At 41.1% G+C, this 12439-nt stretch overlaps 1 non-coding gene across 1 annotated transcript; it reads right to left on the bottom strand.

Annotated features, from left to right (window-relative positions):
* Positions 1-2110: 2110 nt before the first annotated feature.
* Positions 2111-2216, bottom strand: LOC145566448 (small nucleolar RNA R71). The gene has a single exon (XR_014095424.1). It is a non-coding gene; the product is annotated as a small nucleolar RNA R71 (small nucleolar RNA).
* Between the last annotated feature and the right edge of the window lie 10223 nt (positions 2217-12439).

Raw genomic sequence — 12439 nt, 5'->3', positions numbered from 1 at the left:
TTTTCTTTGTTTGTTTTTGTAGGTACATAGGATTTGTCTCTGCAAGGGAATCAAGTTGGGCTATATGGACTAAGCAAGGAGGAAATAATCGGCTCGGAGAGGGCTTAGAGAGGTCATGGAAAGGGCATCAAGCCCTGCCAGTCTACCGCGGGCACGGTAATGAAGGCCGCGGGCCCGGGCTCTTATGCACCAAATTGGCGGATTTCGACCAGGAACTCTCCGCGGTCTAGCCGCAGGCTTGCCGCGGGCGCGGGTAGATTGGAGAGCCCACTCGTACTAGAGAGACCGCGACCATCTGATCATCCTTTGGGAGCTTGGGATTCGCCGCGCTTTTGCTGCGGGCGCGGGCTAGAAGACCCGCGGGCGCGGATGTTGCCCAGAAAGCCCGCAGAATTTTTAATGGGTTCCGTACCCATTTTTCTGCGGGCACGGGGTTTATTGGAGTGGGCGCAGGAATCCCGTTTTTCTTCTTTGCCTATAAATACACTTGTAATTCCATTTTTAAGATAACTTTTAGATAATTTTCATTATCTTCATTTTAGAGAGAGAAGTTAGAGAGAAGTTCTTGGTATTGGATTTGTAATTCAACATTGGATCAATTGTGCTTGGATTTCTTCATTTTCAATCAGTAATGTTAGTAAGATTTTCTTCTTCTAGTTCATCTCTTACTTGATTGATTTAGTTTCATCTTTGATTGTTTGTATTGCTTGGATTTGAATTGGATATTGTAGTTGATATTGCTTTCTCTTGATTTTGATTTAGAATGATGATCAATGCTAATTGTAGTGATTTGTTCTTGAGTTACACCATGATTAGTGAGTAGATTAGTGGCTAGGGAGAAGGGGATGCATGCTTGATTGATAATTTGTGCTAGTTGATGATCTTTGATTGATTGAATTGTTGCAATTAAATTGGTTGACATAGTTTTGCATGTGATTAATTAGATTAGGAATGATCAACCTATAAGATTAATCTAGATTGCATTGCATTTCTTAATGACATGACCCATCAATTTGAGAATTGCTTTAATTGATTGAGTTTGATTGTGAATTTCCTTTATTAGCCATTCATAGTGACCCCTAGTTTGGCCTCTAGGAGATAGCTCTTGAATTCTCTTGATTGCTACTATTGTTTGTCCTTTGCAATGCTTGAATCAAACGAAGAAATTGTCGATTAGCATGATTATTGAATTAGCATGTGGAACCAATATCCCTAGCATTTAGCTTATTGAATTACTTGGTTAGTCTAATTTTGCTATCATAACACCAACAATTTTCTCACTTCAATCTCCGAAATAGCTTGATTTAGGCTAAAGAGAACACCAACTAAATTCTTTGGTTTTGACCCTATACTTACCTATACTTGTTTTAGGTTGGTTTAGGATTTTATAAATAGTGTTTGATTTTGGGATAAGCAATTAACGACTAGTTTATTCCTGTATCAAAATGGCGCCGTTGCCGGGGAGTGAAATTGGTGCTTATCTTTAGTTGTTGAGTCTATTTCATTTTAATTGAAAAAAAATACAAAAAGATTTTGTTTCTTAAGGTTACATTTGTAGCCGTGCTACTAATATTTTCATTGAAGTTTTGCATGCATAAAGCTCGTGATCGATCCATTGTGCCTTTTGACCCGGAAATCGAAAGGACTCTTTCAAGGAGAATAATTGCTAGTCGATCCTTTGAATTTAGTTCTTCAAGATAAGAAGGATTTGAAGAGGAACTAGGCATGGGAAATCAACCAAGAGTTGCTTTGAAAGAATTGGGAATTCCCGGTGCGTACAAGTTTGAGAGTGGAATTGCTCCACCTACAACACCGACGAATGACTTCAAAATTAGGCTGGCTATGATCGCTTTGATCGAAAGGAGACAAGATAGCGGAGCTAAGAATGAGAGTCCGTTGAACCATCTCAAGGAGTTTGAAAAGTATTGCTACACTATCAAAGTGAACGGAGTTTCTTAAGAATTCATCCGGCTAAAGTTGTTTCCATTTTCTCTCATAGGCCGAGCCTTGGAGTGGTTGGATAAGGAGGTAAAGACAAATTCCCTTCGAACATGGGACGAAGTCACCAAGGAATTCTTGTCCCGATTCTACCCACAAAAAAAAACGGCGGAGGCTAGAGCTTTGATTCAAGTGTTCAAGCAAAGACCTAATGAAAGCCTCTACGAAGCATGGGAGAGGTATAAAGAGTATCAAAGGGAATATCCCCATCACGGAATTCCAACTTATCAAGTCATTTAAATTTTCTATGGTGGCCTAAGTACTCAAGGCAAATCATGCCTTGATGGGGGTGCCGGAGGTCCCCATAATGAATCGGACGGAAGAGAAAGTGGTGGACATTATAGAGGACGTGGTTAAGTACTATAGAGATTGGCAAGATGGTGAGAGGGATTCAACTAGAAAGAGTGGTTCTTTGGTGTACTCTATAGACCATCTAAATGCGATCAACAACTTATTCTCACAAATGACAAACTTGGGGAAAGAAATGACCGCAATCAAGGCCAAGTTGGAAGGTCCCTTTTCTTCTCAAGCTTCGAATTCTCCCTCCCAATTTAAGGGGAGAGGTACCTTTTCTAACTCTCAACCCCCTCACTCTTCAAATAATATGCCTAGTGGTTGCTTGTTTTGTGATGTATGTGGATCTTATGATCATGACTCTTGTAATTGCCCTCATGCTTCTCCGGAATGTGGTAATGATTTTGATAATAGTGAGAGTGACCATGTGAATTATGTGTCAAATAATAATGTGCAAAGGTTTGATAATCAAAGAGGTTAATGGAATAGGAATTACTAAAACCAAGGTAATTTTGACAACTATAACCAAGGTGGTGGTTATAGGAACCAAGGGAACCAAAGTTCTCGTGGCAACTATAACAATCAAGGTTATAGTAGTCAAAATCAAAACCAAAATTATTTTAATCAAAACCAAAGTTATGGAAATCATAACCAAGGTAGTGGAAACCATAATCAAGGTTATGGTCAAAATCAAAATAGGGGTAATTGGAACAATCAAGGTAGGGGAAATTTTCAAAATAATTCTCAAAGAGGTCCCCCACCCGGATTTGTTCCAAAGACTCAAGGTGAAAATTCCTATTCACAATCTTCTTCTTCTAGGACCAATTTGGAGGAAATAATTGAAAATCAAACCAAGTTGTTGAACACATATATGGCCGTTAGTGACAAGAAATTCAATGAAATGATGACCCACAACAAAATGCTCGGAAACCAAATTTCTCAACTTGCTAGTGCTTTGAAAGACCAAGCAAGCCCTTCTTCTTTACCTTACCAAGGCCTAGATCCCAAGAAACCCTTGAATGCTATTTTTACAAGGAGTGGTAAGGTTCTTGAGGAGAGATTGCCAAGGAGGAGTGATAACAAGGAGGTCCCAAAGGAGGTTTTGGTTGAGAATGAGAGAAGTAGAGCATCTTTAGATGAGGTTGTTGTTGAGACACTAAGAGAGGTGAGAGTAGAGAAAGAGATTGTGAAACCCAAGCTCCCTTATCCCCAAAAATTCATGAGACACAAATTGGATGAGAAATTTGGGAGATTTATTGATATGCTTAAACAACTTCACCTTTCTCTACCTTTCACCGATGTGATCAACCAAATGCCTAATCATGCCAAATTCCTCAAAGACATTTTGAGCGGAAAGAGGACTTGTGATGTTGTGGAGACAATCAATTTGACTGAAAATTTTAGTGCGATCATCATGAACAAAATGCCACCTAAGTTGAAAGACCCCGGAAACTTTTCCATCCCTTGTGCTATTAACAAGATGAAATTTGATAATGCCTTATGTGACTTAGGAGCTAGTGTAAGCTTAATGCTATATTCGGTTTATCAAAGACTTGATCTAGGAGACCTCTTACCTTTTAACATTACCTTGCAACTAGCCGATAGGTCAATCAAGTTTCCAAAAGGTACAGTGGAAGATGTTCCATTGAGGGTTGGGAAGTTTGTGTTCCCGGTGGATTTTATTGTTTTAGAAATGGATGAAGATGCTACCATTTCAATTATTCTAGGTAGACCCTTTCTTGCTACCTCGGGTGCTATGATAGATGTAAAGTGTGCAAAGATTTCCCTTAAGGTAGGAGATGAGGTCATAGAATTCGATATGAATGAAAGCATGAAATATCCAAGTTCTTCTCTTGAAAATTGCATGATGATTGACTCTCTTGATCATGTTGTGTCTTCCATGCATGAGCACTTGCTCACCTCTAACGATGCTCTTGAGAATGTTTTGTTGAAAAAAGACAAGCTAGGTGTACCATGCAAGGAGTTAGCATTGTATGAGGAATTGCTTAATGGAAGCATGGAGGAAGTGGATGAACGATTGTGCTTGAAGATCTCAAGTGATGAAGCTTTGCAAGCGGCCGCAACAAAAGAAGGTAAAGGTGTGCCTATGGTAGAGCTCAAAGCTCTACCATCACACCTTAGGTATGAATTCTTAGGCCAAAATTCCACTTACCCCGTAGTTGTTAGTGCATACTTGAGCGAGAGCCAAGCTCAAGCGTTATGTTGTGTCTTGAGAAAGTGCCAAGGTGCTTTGGGCTATACTATCGATGATCTTATAGGTATATGCCTCGCTTTGTGTACGCACCACATAACGTTTGAGGAAGGCACCCTTCCTTCTATTGAACGACAAAGAAAGCTACAGCCTTAAATGGGAGAGGTAGTGAAAAAAGAGATCACCAAGCTCTTGGATGCGGGAATCATATTCCCCATCTAAAGATCTAGGTGGGTTTCTCCCGTTCATGTCGTTCCTAAGAAGGGGGGTATGACCGTAGTCAAGAATGAGAGTGGTGAGCTCATTCCAACTAGGACGGTCACGGGTTGGAGGATGTGTATAGACTATAGACGTCTAAATACATCCACCAAAAAGGATCACTTTTCCCTTCCATTCATTGATCAACTGTTAGAGACACTAACAAGGCACAAGTTCTATTGCTTCCTTGATGGCTATTTGGGATTTTTCCAAATTCCAATCCACCCCGAAGATCAAGAGAAGACAACATTTACATGCCCCTATGGGACCTTTGCCTATAGGAGAATGCCCTTTCGCCTTTGTAATGCCCTCGCAACTTTCCACAGGTGCATGATGAGCATTTTTGGAGACATGTTGGAGGAAGAAATGGAGGTATTTATGGATGATTTCACCGTAGGTGGGGTTTCATTAGAAGAGTTCTTAGTTAATCTTGAGAAATGTTTGGCTCGGTGTGTAAAGGTTAATCTTGTCTTGAATTGGGAGAAATGCCATTTCATGGTTGAGGGAGGGATAGTGCTTGGGCATAAGATCTCTCATAAAGGAATAGAGGTGGATAAGGCCAAAATTGAGGTTATTGAGAAGCTTCCACCTCCGGTGAATGTTAAGGGAGTGAGATCATTTTTGGGTCATGCGGGTTTCTATAGAAGATTCATCAAGGATTTCTCACTCATTGCCAAGCCCCTTAATGATCTTTTTCAAAAAGATGTTGAGTTCGTTTTTGATGATAAATGCTTGGAAGCATTTGATAGATTGAAGAAGGCCCTAATCTCTACCCCCATTGTTCAAGCCCCAAGATGGGATCTACCCTTTGAATTGATGTGTGATGCTAGTGATTGGGCAATTGGAGGTGTTTTGGGACAACGTGTGGACAAGAATCTTTATGTCATTTACTATATGTCTTAGACACTAAATGGGGCCCAAAAGAATTACACAACAACGGAAAAAGAATTCTTGGCCATTGTTCACTCTTTCGAGAAATTCCGGTGTTATTTGTTTGGTTCCAAGACCATTGTCTTCACGGATCATGCGGCTCTCAAATATCTCTTTGCCAAGAAAGATTCTAAGCCAAGGTTGATTCGTTGGGTTCTTGGATTACAAACTTTTGAAATATAGATTAGGGATAAGAAGGGTGTGGAAAATGTTGTGGCGGACCATCTTTCTCACCTTGAGGGTGATCAAATTCATGATGATGGTCTACCAATTGAAGATAGAATGCTTGATGATGTCTTGTATGCAATTAAGGTTAAGGATCTCCCATGGTATGCCGAATTTGTGAACTTTCTAGCATGTGGGGAGTTTCCACCTTCTTTCTCCAAGAACCAAAAGAAGAAGCTCAAGAGGGAGGCAAGACATTACTTGTGGGACGAACCAATCTTGTATAAACGCGGGGTGGATGGCTTGCTTCGGCATTGTGTCCCGAATTAAGAGGTGCCAAGTGTTCTAAAGATGTGCCATTCGGATCCAAGTGGCGGTCATATGGGAGTTTCATAAACCGCCACTAAGGTTCTTCAATGTGGTTTGTGGTGGCCACATCTCTTCAAAGACTCGTGGGGCTTTGTTAAGTCATGTGACCGATGTCAAAGGGTTGGGAATATATCCAAGAGGAATGAGATGCCTCAACAGCCTATTCTTGAGTTAGAGGTATTCGATGTTTGGGGGATTGACTTCATGGGACCATTCCCATCTTCATATGGTAATCAATTCATACTTGTGGTTGTGGACTATGTTTCTAAATGGGTTGAGGCCATTGCCTCCCATAATAATGACCACAAAGTAGTGTTGAAGTTGTTCAACAAAATCATCTTCCCAAGGTTTGGCGTGCCTAAGGCTGTGATAAGCGATAACAGATCTCATTTTGTTCACAACGCCTTCCAAAAGATGTTGAGGAAACATGGAGTGCATCAACGGTTCGGCCTCCCATATCATCCTCAATCGAGTGGCCAAGTCGAGGTCTCCAATCGTCAAATAAAGCTCATTCTTGAGAAGACGGTTGCAAGGAATAGAAAGGATTGGTCGGACAAGTTAGATGATGCTCTTTGGGCTTATAGGACGGCTTTCAAGACACTTATTGGTACGACTCCATATTGCCTTGTCTATGGCCAGTCTTGCCATCTCTCGGTGGAGCTTGAACACCGTGCTTTATGGGCAATCAAAAAGATAAACTTTGATTTAGAAAGTGCGGGGGAAAAAAGGTGGTTGGATCTTCATGAGCTAGAGGAGCTTAGACTTGATTCTTATGACCGTGTTAGCACCTACAAAGCTCGTTCCAAAGAAGCTCATGATAATCTTATTGAGAAGAAGGAGTTTTGTGTGGGTGATAAAGTCCTCCTCTACCACTCGAGAATGAAGTTATTTCCCGGAAAGCTCATGTCAAAATGGAGTGGTCCTTTCTTGGTGAAAGACGTTTTTGCTAATGGCAGCGTGGAGATTTCTCCTTTGGATTCCTCATCTTCTTTCAAGGTTAACGGTCATCGGCTTAAGAAATATTTTGATGGAGTGCTTGTTGGTCTTATTCATAAAATAATTCTTTTCAAACCACCTTGAGTGGGGTGGTAAACGTCGAGCTAACGATGTTAAACAAAAGAGCTTACGAGAGGCAACCCGGATCCTCACCTTTACTCTCTTTTCCTTTATTTCTTTTATTTTTGGTTTTTTGTTGATTTTTGCTCTTACCCTTCCTTGTGTTTTTGGTTTGTGTTGTAGGGTGCCTTTATTCATCATATATGGACAAAATTTGTTTGTTGAGGGTGATAAGAGGTTTTAGAGTGCAGGGGAGAGGGCACCCCGCGGACTTGGAGAGGCCTCGAGTGCCCTTGCTTTCAATAGTGGGAATCGGATCAGTAGGTCTCCGCGCTCTCTCCGCCGGCGCGGGTGCCTTAGAGAGAGCCCGAGGGAAATTCAGAGAGGGTGCGGCTCATTTTCTAAAATTGAATCATGAACTCTCCGCGGTCTCTCCGCGGGCGCGATAATTTTGGAGCGGGGCGCAGCCCATGGTCAGGTATGAAATTTCCGAATTTTTCCACCAACTCTCCGCGGTTGCCCCACGGTCTCTCCGCGGGTGCGGCAATATTGGAGCGGGCGTGGCTTTGTCTAGAGAGGGCGCGGGGATATGGGTTTTAATTAGCCCGGTTCCTCTCTCTTTCTCTCTCCTCTCTTATTTTCCCTTTCACTCTTAATTTTCCCCATTCTCTCTCTTCCTACTCTCAAACCCTAACCCCCAAATCATCTCTTTCACTCAATTATACTCAAATTCACCCTTATTTTCTCTTAAATTTCCATCCAAACATCCTTCATACTCCATTTTCATCAAGTTTGCTTTTCTTTCTCGTGGTTTTCTATGGGAATTTCGAGTCTACTCGGTTTTGTGCTTGCTTTGAGTCTTCAATCTTGGTATACTTCTCACCTTTGTTTTATTTTTGTTAATTTCAATTGATTTTTATTCATAGGTTGTGAGTGGCCTTGATTAAGCTTGAGTATGTTGTTTTTGGTTGTTTGTATGGTGTTTTTGGAATTATCTTGGATGATTTTGTGCTTCTTTTTTGTGATAGATTGTTAATATTGTTGGTTGTTGTTGGATTTCTGGTTGTTTGTTGCTTGTAACAGGTACTTTGTAGTTTGTGGTGGTTTTGGGTGGTCTTGTGAACGGAGGTTTGTTCACGTTGGTGGTAGTGTTGCATATTGTGTTGGTTGAGCTTGAAACTATGGATTTCTTGAGGAGAGTTAAGAGTAGCAAGAGAAGTTCAAACCAATCACCTGGCCAATCCTCTCGTGGCCAACCTTCAAACACCGAAACCCCTCAAACCCAAACTACTCAAGATAATGCACCACCTTCTCCTTTACGCGCTCTCAAATTTCATAACCGGGCTAAACACACCCCTATCTATAATAAAATGAAATCCCGGAAATTTAGACCGTCCCGCAACTATTTTCTTGAGGATATGGAAAAATTGGGTGTTGATGCCGACCTTCACATTTTGCTCCATAATCTTGGTTTGGTTGAGTTTGTAAGGTCATCCCCCCGAACTTATTTAAAACCATGCATTGAATTTTTCTCCACCTTTGAGTTTAATATGATGGGGGATACCGACTACATCATCTCTTTTTAACTTTTCAATTCCAAGCATACAATGAACCTTGCGGAATTCAACAAAGCCCTTGGTTTCAACCCAAATACCGACATCTTTGAGCCCTTGGTTGCCCTTCACAAGACCGAATACAATGAGGTTGCTTGGTGGAGAGCCATATCTAGGAAGAAGTCGTTTGACTCTAAGGAATCGCTTGCTAGCGAGATCATTCACCCGGCTCTTCGTATTCTCCATCGGATTCTTGGGTATACAGTGTTCAGTAAGCAAGATCTTGGGAAGCTTTCGAGGGAGGAGATCTTGGTGCTTTGGATGGCTACAAGGCCGGATTTGGGGCCAAGGTTGAATTTTGGTATCTTTTCATGAATTGTTGTAAGTTGATCGCCAATGGGAAGAAGACGGGTGAGATTCATTGTGGTGGTATGATTACTAGATTGGTGTTTTATTTCAAGCAAGAGTGTTTCCTTAGGTCTTGCACTCCGATAGGAAAGAGTGAAGACATGTATTTGGATATGAAGCAACTTAACACCTTGCGCTTCGTTTCTAAGTGTAAGGGAAACGGTGGGTACTCTTGGCTAGTGCGTAATATGCACCATTGTATGCTCCCAAACCCAGCTGCCACCTTAATCACTCGAGAGGCTAGGATTGTTTGGAGGATTCCCGAGGATGACGAGAGAGTTGAGAATGTTGTGGAGGAGGATGATGGTGATGAGGACGATGATGATGATGATGATGGGCATGATGGTGAAGGTGGAGAAGGAGAAGGTGGTGAAGATGAAGAAGATGAAGAAGAGAAACAACAACAACAACCGCAACAAAGAGGAAGAAAAAGACAACAACATCACCAACAAGACAACCAAGGAGATGCATATCTCCGTGAGATGGAGGCTATGCGTGATCATATGGAGCGCATGCAATTGAGCATGCAAGGTTTGTATTCGAACCATCAAACTTTGTCTTTTCAAACTAGCGCCCTATATGACGCTAGTGTGCGTAAGGGGGAGGTCACTCCTCCGGTGAACTACCCTTATGTGCCGCCCCAACAAGGGCCGATGCCATCTTGGGTTGGTGACAACCTCCCCACGTACCCATATTGGCCCGGGGTTGCAAACCCCGATAAGCCAAGGCGTGATTTTCCAGATGAGTCCAGTCATTATGACTACCGGGTCTGGGGGGGAGTGATTATTGGGGTGACCCCGACTATTACTATGTTCACCCCACTCACCCCGAGCTCTATATGCAACCGGAGCCTTTTGACCAATTATACACATCTCAACTTGACCTTTTTAAGGGTCGCTATGGGTTCCCTCCCGGTTATACCGGAGGTTGGGATGTGGATGATGGTGGTGCCGGCCCTAGTGGCCAATAGTTTCCCACTTGGTTGTTTGATTCCCTTTTTATTTCCTCCCTTTTAGCTTTGAATGTTTTTAGGCATCGCGGTTGATGCCCTTATTTTGTACGGGGGGAATCAAATAGGATGTTTTAGGGTAGGTTTTTGGGGAAGCACCTTGGACTCTTGGGGATGTGTTTGAAAGGGCTTTGATGGATTTCTTTTGCTTCGCTCTTGGTAGTCTCGTTGGTATGTTGTTTATCTTGGTGTCTTGGTTTTTGATGATGATGTTTTCTGGTCCCTTCTATTGATGATGATGATGGTTTCTCTGGTTCTTTGTACATAGTTTTCGCGTAAGTTTACTTTTTTTTGCTTTTGTTTGGAAGTTACTAACAATTTCATTTTATATATAGTCTTTTTCTTTTCTTTTTCTCACCTTGCTCATAGCCACTGCTTTGGTCTTCGAAGCTTCTTAGAGGAGGTCGTTCTTGCTCCTTTATTATTGTAACATAGCTTGGACGCTTGGTGAGACCTTTCTTGTTTTATCTCTTTACTTTTATCCCTTTACTCTTCTTGGCTGCTTAGATTAGGATTAGTTTTAGGAAAGTTAAACGGTTCGAGGATGTATGATTATAACACCTAGTATGTTTGGGGTCTTTGGCGATATGGCCATTTGACCGCTTGTTTGTCGATTGGGAATTACATGTTATGATTGCATATTTGTCCTTTTCTTTGTTCTCCTACTTTTCCTTTATCTTGGTTTTCCATATTTTATTTTCTTTTCTTTTCTCTTTGTTCTTGGTTTTGTACATAGCTTTTTGAGGCTTAATTTTTCACTCTTTCTATTTTGACTCGGACTTGTAAACATTGGACTCTTGCTTTTGAATAATAACCTTCCTAGGTGGTCTTGGTATGCACGGTTTGAGAATACGTTTGGTTGATTCTAGGATAAAGCATGCTAGGGTATTTGTCTAGAACTAGGGGGATCATGAAGCCGGATTCTACTTGTTTGTGGCATTTTGGTAGTTGCTCCCTATCTTCGATTTGACAATCTTAGTGAGTTTTTGCTACAACCATGTGAGATTCATACTTTTTCAAGCTTTCATCATATCCTTGCATGAGTGGCATGGATCCTTGACTTTCGCAAACTTAATCTTGAATCTTAACGTACGATTCCTAAGACCGAGACCGAACCACCTAGGGAGGACAAAGGCGTCTTTTCGGGGAGGTATTTTTCCTTTTTCTAGGATAGTTTCCTTATTTTAACTTTTGGGTTTGGGGATACATTTGCCTACTTGCTAACCCTTTGAGCGTTTTTCCCTTCTTTTCAAGCCACATCTCTAGATCTTGAGCCTTTTGTTTCATTTTCATTTCCATTCTTTGTTTTTGTAAAGCAATTGTTCATTATTGTTGGAGTTTGTGGTGGAGGAGTTTGGATATTTGGTTCTCTTGAAAGCAAGTTTGTGTTGTGTATATCTTGTGAATAATGGCAAGTGAATAAATGAAAAGGTCGTCCAAAGTAAAAAAAAGGCAAAGACAAAGCAAGTGCAAATTTGAAAAAGTCGTCCAAAGTTAAACGAGGCGAGGACAAAGCACTAATAAAGAAATATGAAAAAAAAACAAAAAAAAAGTGAAAAATGCAAAAATATTTTTATGTGAGTATTCTTCCTTTTTGAGCATTGCGGACAATGCTCCATTAAAGCTTGGGGGGGAAGCGTTCTCACGCTTTTTGTGTATATGTTGGTGATCTTAGCTTTGAATAAGCTTGGGGGTGTTTGTATTTTTGTTTGGTGATTACTTGGTTATGGTGTAAAGAAATGCGCAATCTTTGCTTCACAATTTAGGTTAACCACCAAATTTTAAATTTAGCCTACCTTTACCCTTTTTGCCTTACGTTACAACCTTTGGGAAGACCTTTTGACCAAGGGTTTGAGTCATTCATCGGTGGAGGGAATCATGGGTTATAACCTAAGGAAAGGGAATGCGAAGTCAAGATGTCGAGTAAGCAAAAAATTCGATCTTTTTCCGGTTCCTTCGTGGAATCTATGAGACGCTCACTAAGGGGAGATATGAGATTAGTAGGGGGAACGCGGTAAGATCGTTTGGGATGAAAGTGGAGTGTGACAATTAATTCCTATGCTTAGCATATTTATGTTTCAATCAACCTTAGGTATCTTATAACGTGCATACCATTACTTACTTTAGAAAGGTTGTTATTCATTTTAACTATAGTCACTTTGTAAAGTCCATTTCACAAAGATTGTT

Source organism: Chenopodium album, chromosome 1 (genome assembly GCF_948465745.1).
Source record: "Chenopodium album chromosome 1, dcCheAlbu1.1, whole genome shotgun sequence".
NCBI lineage: Eukaryota > Viridiplantae > Streptophyta > Magnoliopsida > Caryophyllales > Amaranthaceae > Chenopodium > Chenopodium album.
The sequence above is the reverse complement of the archived record's forward strand: the minus strand, read 5'-3'. Positions and strand labels throughout refer to the sequence as shown.